This window comes from Ambystoma mexicanum, chromosome 8 (genome assembly GCF_040938575.1).
Source record: "Ambystoma mexicanum isolate Mex_15411 chromosome 8, UKY_AmexF1_1, whole genome shotgun sequence".
NCBI lineage: Eukaryota > Metazoa > Chordata > Amphibia > Caudata > Ambystomatidae > Ambystoma > Ambystoma mexicanum.
The window spans coordinates 1,389,894,855-1,389,907,622 of record NC_090929.1 but is presented as its reverse complement, the minus strand read 5'-3'; positions in this window follow the sequence as shown (position 1 = coordinate 1,389,907,622).

Here is a 12,768-nt window from a genome sequence, read left to right as displayed (position 1 = left end):
GGCCCCCTCCACCAGGCCCCTACTCATGTCTACCACCACCCCCACCCCCCAGCAGTGCAGGGGCACCCTCCACCAGGCCCCCACTCATGTCTCCCACCACCCTCACCCAGCAGCATCCAGGGGCACCCTCCACCAGGCCCCCACTCATGTCTCCCACCACCCCCACCCCCCAGCAGTGCAGGGGCACACTCCACCAGGCCCCCACTCATGTCTCCCACCACCCCCACCCCCCAGCATCCAGGGGCACCCTCCACCAGGCCCCCACTCATGTCCCCCTGCACCCCCACCCCCCAGCCGTGCGATTTGCCTGGGTACGTGTATCCCTGGAGTGCGCGGGTAGTCTCCCATGCGATACCATCAGGGTACGTGTATTATGGGTCCGCGTGAACTTCCACACGCGATACCAGCAGGCTACGTGTTTTACCGTGTTCGCGGGAAGTTCCACACGCGATTGCCCTGGGTACATGTATTTCGGGGTGCGCGTGAACTTCCACACGCGACTGGGCCTGTGAGAGTGGGGTACGTGTATTCCAGGGGTCGGCGGGAATATTCACTCGCGACTGGGCCTGGCAGAGCGTGTTACGTGTATTACTGGGGTGGGCGGGAAGATTCACACGTTCGCCTATGACGCGCCGAAAAATAAATGGTCCAATCCTGAAACACGTACGCCAGCATGAAGCAGGCGTACTTCGACCCGCGCAGCATAAAAGTGCGCGCAAACAACAAACAAGCTCAGACGCCAGGATGAATATACCGTTCCTAGCAGCAGTGGCCATGGGTTACCAAAGGAGGAGGAGGAGGATAGTGAGGGCCCGAATTTTCACTCCCAGAACAAGCCTTTTTGGGATGCCTGATGACAAGTTGTGTATGGGAGGTAAAGGTTTCCACCACACATAATACTGGACCTGGTCAGTGAGTGGGAGGATGACCTCACATCACCCACCCTGTGCTCCCAAGCACTCAGCCCCCTGGAGAAGGTCCTCAATGTACACTTCTTGGCCACTGGATCATTTCAGCGGACAAGTGCCATAGTGGGTGGGGTGTCACAGGCCACGCAGTCACGCTGCCTACACCAGGTCTTGAACATCATCACTGCACGCCCATCAGGCCGTAGGCACATATACCTGCCCAGGACACCTGCAGAAAGGCAGGCTGCCGCCCTCAATTTCTACGGTGTGGCACAATTCCCCAAAGTGCTAGGTGCCATTGACTGCACCGATGTGGCACTACGTCCCCCCAGGGCATCTGAGCACATCTATAGGAACCGCAAGCACTGGCATTCCATCAATGTGCAGGTAGTATGTAATGCCAAGGGAATCACCACCTCAGTATATGCCAACTATCCAGGGTCCACCCACGACAGCTTCATTTACCGAATGTCTACCCTAAGCCGGGACCTAGAAGCTGGGCGGCATGGCGATACATGGCTGCTTGGTGAGTATGAATGCCACTGCACATGCATGCATGTCAGATGCAGAGTTATGTCACTACCCCACTAATGATACCCATCACCTCCTCACCAGGGGACAGTGCCTACCCTCTGAGCACCCACATGATGACGCCAATTCGGAACCCCATCACGCCTCCCGAGGTAAGATACAACACAGCCCATATTGCAACCCGGGGCATAGTGGAGCGCACATTCTGAGTGCTCAAGTCACGCTTTCGCTCCCTTGACCGTTCTGGCAGGCAGCTGTTATATGTGCCCCCAGTAGTGTGCAGGATCATAGTGGCAGCATGTGTCCTGCACAATGTTGCAACACGCCGGGGCCTGGCTGTGGACATGGTGGTGCCCCCACATCTCCAACCACATGCACGCCCGCTGCGCATGGGAGGGGAGAGGGCACGGGGTGAAGCAGCCCGTACGCAGCTGGTGGCTAATTACTTCACATAGAAATCACACCCCTGTGGAGTGCACACAGCCCTGGCACATACCATCTGATAAGCAATGATGACTCGACCTGACAATTATGACCAACAAAGGGACAGTCAACTGTCAGAACCATAGCAGCCTGAGATTGTTCATGTGGAAGTGTCACGATGTGTGCATCCCTACCTACACAAACACCACCAATGCAGTGTCATCAAAAGACAAACTTCCATGCTGCAGAAATGAATACCCACTTGCAACATACTACATGAAAACAGTGCCATGTCACCCAACCCCTCCCCGGCACGGCCACACAACACACCAGGGCATGTCATGCAATGTGAGAGCAAACAAATTAATCCCCACAACATGCCCCAAGTGTCACCAGCTACAGTGCCCCTAATGGAAACATGGCCACACATGAAATGCTCACAGTAATGCAGGATCTACAATCCACATTACCAAATACTTACCAAGAATACCAATCACCTACACAACCTCTAACCTACCTTAAACATGACATTACAGACTTAAAAATTTGCTAGCCTCACTACCTGATGATGCCAGCACTTCGAACACTTCCAAGTATACAGTGTTAGCGCCACGCAAGAGTGTAGGTGCACTTCTTACAACATGGACTCCAGTTCCAAGGTGGACCGCCTTGTGAAGACATGAGAAATGGACCTGCAATTCGGAGGATGAGATGGATGCAGAGGCACATATCAATACACCATGCAGTGTACAATACAACAACAATATGCACTATGAATGTATACACAGTATTGATTACAGACTGCCCACACATCGAATGGGAGTCCAATGTCACCATGTACGTCAATGTCACTTGGGCACACCCTTTGCAAGCCCATGGAAACGGGAAGCAGGAGGGGTGTGTGTCACAAAAACCCAAGCATATGAACCAAATTCATGACAAGCCTGCATGTGCCCAGCCACAATGCAGCGTATGCCCACGGGAGCCACACAAGGCAACACACTGTCCCAAAAAAAAAAGAATTAAAAACAAAAGAAAAATCAAAATTGCCATTAATGGGCCCAGGGGGGTGGGGGAGGCCACCCAGGAGGTCCGAGGACAGGGTGCACACCCAAACCCACCTGTGTGGATCTTGCGAAAAAAAACACCTCCATGGGCTCATGGCCTACACGGCTACCCTATTGTGGGAGAATCACTGCTGTCGCTGTCCTCACCCTCTGCAGCTGCATCAGGAGGTGGTGGCTCTATGGGAGGCAGCCCACGCAAAGCCCTAGTCTGTTCCTCCATGGCAGCGAGCATGCGGGTGTGGTAGGTCTCGTTCTGGAGTATAATTGTGCAGAGGTCCCGATGCAACAACTCACGGGATGCCCGGATGTTAGGCGGAAACCTGTGCAGTTCCCTCTGGGACCACTGCAAAAGATTTAGGACTACAGGTGTTTGGCGGTGAACCCACTTGGTAGCAGTCTGTACCACACAGATTCACTTGGTAGCTGTGGCTGAGCAGTCAGACTTCCCTCAAGAAGAGTTAAGCAGTATGTGGAGTATACAACATAGGGCAATCCTTCACAGCAAGACAGGTAAAACACGCAACGAGGCTTAGTGTAAAGATATTAAGGTATTTGTTTATAACGGAATATCTATGAAAACCACTATAGCTCTATCACGGCAAACAAATCAAACACAATTACTCTACGAAACAGAAAACAATCAATCCCCCTAGCAATATGTCGACAACTCTAGGTTCTACCGGCACCACTTATTTTCAGACAGAGGTGTATACCGCAACCTAGATGACACTCGAATATTAGTTGGGACGGGAGAGAAAAAGATAGGCAGGTTACGAAGTCAACGCAGTTCAATACTTCGCGGGTAAAATGCAAGGCAGGAAGACAAGAATCACAATAGATCGTAAAGTTCAGAGGCCAGGCCCACTCGGAGAGAGGCAAGGCGCTATGTCCCAAAAAGCCTCTAGCGGAGATGCATTCAAGTCTTTGTAGAAAATTGTTATCGGCAGATTGAAACCGTTCAGAACAATGAATGAGAAAAGCTTGGAAGCGACCCAACGGAAAGGAGAGGATTAAGACACCTCACTCAATCCGAGCGAAAGGGAAGCCAGGCGGACACGGTACCTTGTTGTGGAGGGCAGCTCCAGCGGGGGCAGTTGTTCCTGGTGGTGGATGCACCTCGGGTCTTTGCCAAGAGTAGAGATGATCTCGTCGTTGAAGAAAAGTGAAGTCCGGTGCACCACCAGGGAAGAGACCAGCCGCGGAGTGCTCTGTCACAAGGCACCACCTTTTGGTCGCGGTTCAGGGGTAGTGGCTATCCGGTTGCCGGGGTGCGCTGCACAGGCAATTCGACCACTGCGTCCTGAGGCGAATAAAAACCAAAGGGGACTGGTTGTTCCCACCAGTCAGGGGAAGAGACTCTCCGGCAGGGAGATCTCCTCTGTCGTCGGGAAGTGGTGAGTCGGTTCCGCAGGGCTCCACCGGAGGTGTCGTCGTGCAGGTCGGATCAGCGTTACCTGCGTCGGATTCTTAGGTCCTGTGGCGACTTCTGAAGATCCAGTCCCAAAAGCCCTGCTTTTATGCAGAAAACCCCCATTCATTCAGCCTAGCTTTCAATCAACACATGCTAAGTGGTGAGCGGGAAGGCTCACCCCTTGGGCCAATCACTCCAGAGTGCGACCGGAGTTGGCAAGGCAACTCGGTCCAGGGTGCCTAAACCCCCTCCCACACCCCTGTGGTAACCCAGACAGAATGGCACCACTTTGGAGGGTCTCTGTACAGAGCCCGCCAAAAGTGGAACAAAGGGCTCAACCTTTGGTTTAGGAGTCACAGAGACGAACACAGACGCCATTTTACAAACCGAGTTCTGGCAGAAAATACCATCCGATAAACCTATTTAAGATAAGTAAATCGGTGGTACATTAGAGATTAACGAGAAAAAGTATCAATCTCCAACAATGGGACGAATCCCATAGGGTTATGTCCAGGGTCGAACATAACAAGTAGTTTCCACTGCCACCAGCCAAAACTCGATGAGGGGGGACGGGACAGTGCCCCCTCAAGTAACAGATCCAGGAGTAATCGAATTACCCCTACTAGTACGTCCACAATAAGATGGTTTGTACTAGTTCTGTTAGTAAATTTAGGTCTAGTAAAGCCAATGGTGACTTTACATGCCCGGGGAGACGGTAGTCAGTCCCCGGGTATGTAGTCTATGGTGGGGATCCGCTAGGACGCCCCCGTGTTACGGCACGTAGGGTGCGGTGTAACACACATAGAAAAACATATGAGGCCCTATGGAGTAAAAGACCCCATAGCCCATAGAACACATTGACATTTGAAGGAATTACACACATACATGTCCAAGAGTGGGAGAAAAAGAGTCTCACTCTTGGCAGGATGGAAAAAACAAACTCCCGAAATCCAGCAAAGCTGCTGGGGGACTCACTAGGTTAGGAAATTCAGCCTAAACAGAGAATTCTCCCTAACACTCGCCCCCCCAGACTAAGGGACAGGAGGATTTAATCCACTCCTGGATGAATCTCATACCTCTACTCGATGACCCTTGCAGGCAGATCGACCATCTCAATAGTTTTGGGTTTTCCCCTTTCATTTGCATTAACCATCTCAAGGGTTGGTGGTCAGTCTGAATGACGAAAGTAGAACCAAACAAGTACGGCCTAAACTGCTTCAGAGCCCACACGATAGCAAAGCACTCTCTTTCGATTGTTGCCCACCTTGTTTCAGGATCCTTCAGCTTGCGGCTGATGAAGCAAACAGGGTGCTCCCTACCTTTCCCATCCAGTTGACTGAGTACGGCACCTATTCCTACATTTGAAGCATCTGTCTGCACAATGAAGTGTTGCCGGTAATCAGGAGCTCTGAGTACTGGGGCTTGGCAAAGAGCCTTTTTCAGGTTTTCAAAAGCCTGATTGCACTCCTCGTTCCATCTAACCTTCTTAGGAAATTTGGGCGAGGAGATGACATTCAGTGGAGAAGCTATGGTCCCATAGTTCTCTATGAAATTCCTGTAATACCCAGTGAGGCCTAGGAAGGCTCTCACCTGGGTTTGAGTAGTCGGTGTTGTCCAATTTTGCACAGCTTCAATTTTTCTGAGCAAAGGCCTTATTTCTCCACCGCCTACCTCATGCCCAAGATAGACTACCTTACTCTGTCCAATTTGGCATTTGCTCGCCTTTATGGTCAGATTGGCTCGTCCAAGAGCCTGCAAAACATCTCTCAGGTGGGTTACATGTTCTTCCCAGGAATTGCTGAACACTGCGATGTCATCCAAGTATGCCATGCAGAAGTCCTCCATCCCATTCAGAACTTGGTTTACCATCCGTTGAAACGTAGCAGGTGCATTCTTCAATCCGAAAGGTATTACCTTAAACTGGTATAAGCTAACGGGGGTAGAAAATGCAGTTTTCTCCTTGGCATGGTCTGTCAGGGCTATTTGCCAATAGCCTGACGTCAAGTCAAATGTGCTGAGGAACTTGGGTGCGCCAAGTTTATCCACCAACTCATCTGTTCTTGGCAAAGTGTGGGCATCAGTCTTGGTGACTGCATTCAGAGCTCTATAATCCACGCAGAATCTAAGTTCTTTAGATCCGGCCTTTGGTACTAACACAACTGGGCTAGACCATGGACTAGTAGAGGGCTCTATTACCCCGAGATCAAGCATCTTGCCGACCTCACCTTTGATGTGGGTTCATACGTTTTCTGACATGCGGTATCCTCTGCTTTTGACTAGCAGACAGTCACTAGTGAGTATGTCGTGCTGGCCCCAAGGGGTTAAGCCTGGTGAAAGCGAGAACAGAGAGGCAAACTGATTCAACATAGATTTGCACTCTTCTTGTTGCTCGGGTGTCAGATTGGAGGAAGATTCATTCCTTCAATTTTTTCATCTAAAGGTAAGCCTCTGAGGAGATCCGGAAGAGCTTCACTCTCTTCTTCTTCCTCGGATGACGCTAGAAGCAATGCTCCTACGTCAGGTCGCGAGACATACGCTTTAAGTCGGTTGGTGTGAAAGACTGTCGGAGCCTCCTTGGGATTGCCCAAGTCCACCAGATAGTTAACCTCTCCGAGTTTACCCACTACTCGGAAGGGTCGCATCCACTTATCTTGCAAGGCCCTCTGCCTTGTTGGGATCATAACGAGAACGAGCTGGTCTTGAGCGAACTCAACCATGTTAGCCTTTTGATCGTGCCAGTGCTTGACCAATGCTTGTCCAGCTTTCAAGTTATCGCTTGCTTCCGTCATCATGTGTGACATTCTCCTCCGGAGACCTATCACGTAGTCAGTCACTCTGACTGGCTTGGGGGAAGGAGCACTCTCCAACCCCTCCTTAATCAGGGCCAATGGACCTCTGACGGGATGACCATAGAGTAGTTCAAAGGGCGAGTAACCTACGCCTTCCTGAGGGACTTCTCTATAAGCAAAGAGAAGGCATGGCAGTAGAAGGTCCCACTTACGCCTAAGGGGTTCCTCTAAAGCACCTATCATGCTCTTCATGGTTCGGTTGAACCGTTCTACCAACCCATTGGTTTGTGGGTGGTAAGCTGTTGAGAACTTGTAAGTAACTCCACAGGTTTTCCACATGGCTTTCATGTAGTGGGACATAAAGTTGGACCCCCTGTCAGAGATTACTTCCTTAGGAAACCCGACCCTAGTAAAAATACCAAGGAGGGCCTTAGCCACAGCCGGAGCTGTAACAGTCCTCATAGGAATTGCCTGAGGATACCTAGTAGCATGGTCTACTACAACAAGGATAAACCTGTTGCCTGAGGAGGTTGGAGGATCAAGGGGACCAACAATGTCAATCCCTATTCTCTCAAATGGGACTCCCACAACTGGGAGAGGCACTAAAGGTGCCACATTCTTGGAGCCAACCTTACCAGAGTTCTGGCAGGTGTGGCAGCTCCTGCAGTGTTTTTCTACTTCGGCCCCCATCTTCGGCCAATAGAAGTAGAGGGAGAGCCTTTCCTTAGTCTTCTTGAAACTCAAGTGACCAGCCAAAGGAATCTCGTGGGCTAACTGCAAGAACTGTGGTCTGTTCTCTTGGGGTACTACAAGTTGTTTGTAGTCTCCAGGTGCAGACTCGGTCGGTTCACTGTAGAAGAGGCCATCTTCCCAGTGCAACCTGTATTTCCCAGGCTCTTGCCCTTCAGCCTGAGCTTCTGCCTGGTGGCGAAGACCTTCCAGAGTTGGACATTCTCTCTGTCCCTTACTGAAGTCTGCCCTGCTGGGTCCACCTTCTGCCAGTAAAGACTGCAGCTCAGGATGGTCAACAGGATCCAGATCGCCAATGAGTTCCTGGCCTTCCATTAGCTCTTCCTCAGAGTCTAATTCTACCACGCAGGGTTGTACCTCCCTCTCAGCCTCGGCTGGAGGTGGAGTTACGGGTGTAACTTTGGACAACCGTGGGGAAGTCCGTGTTGGCTGCACTGGAATGCTGGCTGCTGGTTTCGGGATAGAAGCCTTAGGTTTCCCTTTTGCTTCTGATGTCTTGGAGACAGCGGCCGACAATTCCAGTGGAGCAGGAGTGATTTATTTCTTCATCATCTCCCCGAGAGTACCGCGCATGGTCCTCTCTCTTGCAGGTCTGGTTAGCTCCTGTAACCGTTTACTAGGAGGTCTGGGATTATGCGATACAACTCCGAGAGTTTTCAAATCGTTACCCAACAGTACGCGTCCTGGTACCTCACTCTGTATGCTGACAGGTATCTTCACAGTCATGTCGTTACACTGGATGAGAACTGGTAATTGGGGAAGCATCTGCGCAGGCCCTCCAGCTAACTTGGTGAGGCGTTTGGGTGCCTTAGCAACATCCTCAGCCTGAAAAAATGATTTATCCACCACAGTTATGCTGGCCCCAGTGTCCCTAATGGCAGGAGTCTCCTGACCATTCACCTGGACACTGTCCTTATAATACTCTTTAGTATTATCGGGGATAGAATTATAGACATCTAAATTCTGTTGTTCCCACAACCCCAGAGATACTAAAGAAACGCTGGCTGAGACTCCAATGGGTTCGTCAGCTAGCAGTAGAAAGTTTCCACTTGCCATTTGGACTTCCTCCTCTGGAGCGAAGGCTAAGGAGACAAGCTGGACCCCTGAAGGTTTACCCTTACATCTGGGATCTCCTTTCACGTGATCAGTCGAGCCACAAACAAAGCATTTACAGAATGCTTTCTGGAATGATGGCTTGTTCTGACCTCCTTCTGGTTTGGCACCAGAAGACACACTATTCTGCTGTGGTTTTCCCGGTGGCTTACCCTACTGGTTTTGTTTGGGGCCCCCTTTGGAATGTGAGTTATTCGAATTCTCTTTTGAGTCTTTTTTAGGCTGCTTTCCCTCATCCTTTTTCTGAGTTGCCCCAGAATCCTTATGAGTAGCCCTGTTGGCAACCCACAAGTCAGCAGCCTTAGCTAGCTCCCCGGAATCCAATTCCTTCGAATCAGCCAAGTGCTGTCTGAGCTCAGGAGAACAGGCATCATAAATAGACTCCAACATAAAAAGATTCCTCATACCCTCATAAGTGTTCACTTTGTAACCCTTAATCCATCCCTCTAAGTTTTCAACCCTTCACTCACCCAGGTAGCCCAAGGGGTACCATCATGCTTTTTGAGGGTTCTAAACCTCTTAAGATACTGGGAAGGGGTCTTCCCGAATCTAGCTATTAAAGCTAGTTTCACACTTTCGTAATCCGTCTTATCCGCCTCCCCCAACTCCATTACCACATCAGTCGCAACCGGAGGGAGCCTAGAGAACAACCAGGGAAACAAAGCATTCCCGGTGATGTCCTGGTGCCCATGATTGTATTCAAACAGTTTCAACCAATCCAACACATCCAATCTCGGTTCATACATACCCACTAATTCCTTCGGCATCCGGGGTCTTTTGGGACTGGAGCTCCTAGAGGAACCAGAGGAGAGAGAAGCATTTTCCATAGACAACTTTTTCATCTCTAACTCGTGATTAAGTTCTATTTCTCTGAGTCTTAACTCAGCTTGCTTCTGCTCAGCCTGGGCATTCATCCGTCTGAACTCAAGCTCTTGGTTTCGTTCGGATTGAGCCAAGAACCGTTTGTATTCTAGTTCGAGCTTCATTTTTTCAAGTTCAAAATAAGCAGGGTTACTTGTGGGACCTGGTATGGGCCCCGTAGGCACAGCTGGTAAGGCAGGTAGAGGAGCAGGGGAGACAGTTTCGTTAGCCTCACTGTCCTCGTCAGCCTCTTCATCGCTATCATCAGAGTTATGACTTAGATCAACACCATTACTGTTATCTACATTTGCTGGGGAGCTTGGTTCCTCTGAACCAGTACCCAGACTTTGGTTCGCCAGCAATCTCTCGATTAGTTCTAACTTCTTGCCTCTTACAGAAAGATTTGCTTGCCTACAGAGAGCTCGCAGACTCTCAGTATTTTCACCTGACAAGGACTCTTGACTGTAAGTTTCCATCGTAGACATGTTTTTTGAAAGTTGCTTTTTGTGCAACGTTTTGTGGTTAGTTATCCTACAGTGTCGAAAAGCACTCTAAACTCTATACTCGATACAAATCCCACCGCTGTACACCAGTGTTAGGCGGAAACCTGTGCAGTTCCCTCTGGGACCACTGCAAAAGATTTAGGGCTACAGGTGTTTGGCGGTGAACCCACTTGGTAGCAGTCTGTACCACACAGATTCACTTGGTAGCTGTGGCTGAGCAGTCAGACTTCCCTCAAGAAGAGTTGAGCAGCATGTGGAGTATACAACATAGGGCAATCCTTCACAGCAAGACAAGTAAAACACGCAACGAGGCTTAGTGTAAAGATATTAAGGTATTTATTTATAACGGAATATCTATGAAAAACACTATAGCACTATCACGGCAAACAAATCAAACACAATTACTCTACGAAACAGAAAACGATCAATCCCCCTAGCAACATGTTGACAACTCTAGGTTCTACCGGCACCACTTATTTTCAGACAGAGGTGTATACCTCAACCTAGATGACTCTCGAATATTAGTTGGGACGGGAGAGAAAAAGATAGGCAGGTTACGAAGTCAACGCAGTTCAATACTTCGCGGGTAAAATGCAAGGCAGGAAGACAAGAATCACAATAGATCATAAAGTTCAGAGGCCAGGCCCACTCGGAGAGAGGCAAGGCGCTATGTCCCAAAAAGTCTCTAGCGGAGTTGCATTCAAGTCTTTGTAGCAAATTGTTATCGGCAGATTGAACCCGTTCAGAACAATGAATGAGAAAAGCTTGGAAGCGACCCAACGGAAAGGAGAGGATTAAGACACCTCACTCAATCCGAGCGAAAGGGAAGCCAGGCGGACACGGTACCTTGTTGTGGAGGGCAGCTCCGGCGGGGGCAGTTGTTCCTGGTGGTGGATGCACGCCGGGTCTTTGCCAAGAGTAGAGATGATCTCGTCGTCGAAGAAAAGTGAAGTCTGGTGCACCACCAGGGAAGAGACCAGCCGCGGAGTGCTCCGTCACAAGGCACCACCTTTTGGTCGTGGTTCAGGGGTAGTGGCTATCCGGTTGCCGGGGTGCGCTGCACGGGCAATTCGACCACTGCGTCCTGAGGCGAATAAAAAGCAAAGGGGACTGGTTGTTCCCACCAGTCAGGGGAAGAGACTCTCCGGCAGGGAGATCTCCTCTGTCGTCGGGAAGTGGTGAGTCGGTTCCGCAGGACTCCACCGGAGGTGTCGTCGTTCAGGTCGGCTCAGCGTTACCCTCGTCGGATTCTTAGGTCCTGTGGCGACTTCTGAAGATCCAGTCCCAAAAGCCCTGCTTTTATGCAGAAAACCCCCATTCATTCAGCCTAGCTGTCAATCAACACATGCTAAGTGGTGAGCGGGAAGGCTCACCCCTTGGGCCAATCACTCCAGAGTGCGACCGGAGTTGGCAAGGCAACTCGGTCCAGGGTGCCTAAACCCCCTCCCACACCCCTGTGGTAACCCAGACAGAATGGCACCACTTTGGAGGGTCTCTGTACAGAGCCCGCCACAAGTGGAACAAAGGGCTCAACCTTTGGTTTAGGAGTCCCAGAGACGAACACAGACGCCATTTTACAAACCGAGTTCTAGCTGAAAATGCCATCCGATAAACCTATTTAAGATAAGTAAATCGGTGGTACGTTAGAGATTAACGAGAAAAAGTATCAATCTCCAACAATGGGACGACTCCCATAGGGTTATGTCCGGGGTCGAACATAACAAGTAGTTTCCACTGCCACCAGCCAAATCTCGACGAGGGGGGACGGGACAGTGCCCCCTCGAGTAACAGATCCAGGAGTAATCGAATGACCCCTACTAGTACGTCCACAATAAGATGGTTTGCACTAGTTCTGTTAGTAAATTTAGGTCTAGTAAAGCCAATGGTGACTTTACATGCCTGGGGAGACGGTAGTCAGTCCCCGGGTATGGAGTCTATGGTGGGGATCCGCTAGGACGCCCCCGTGTTATGGCACGTAAGGTGCGGTGTAACACACATAGAAAAACATATGAGGCCCTATGGAGTAAAAGACCCCATAGCCCATAGAACACATTGGCCCTCATTACGACCCTGGCGGAAATCGAAAAACGATGGCGGAAATGCAATACCGCCATCGAATAGCGCTCGGTGCGACTATGACCCGTCACCGCAAAGTACGATGCCATTAGCGACACCGTAGTGAACGCCAACGCTAACTGCACCAAGTACGCGCGCGCGCGCCATGCCAAACCGTAAATACCACCATGGCGCAAGGGTACGCGAATTCCGACCCTAGCGGACATGTACCTAACGCCATCAAGCACGGCGGAAAGTACCATTCCGCCATGGTGAGAAGTACGGCATCGCGAATCAACCGTAAACGGCCCCACTGAGTGCCTGTACACCGCTCCCTGCCCACATAGTACAACTCCC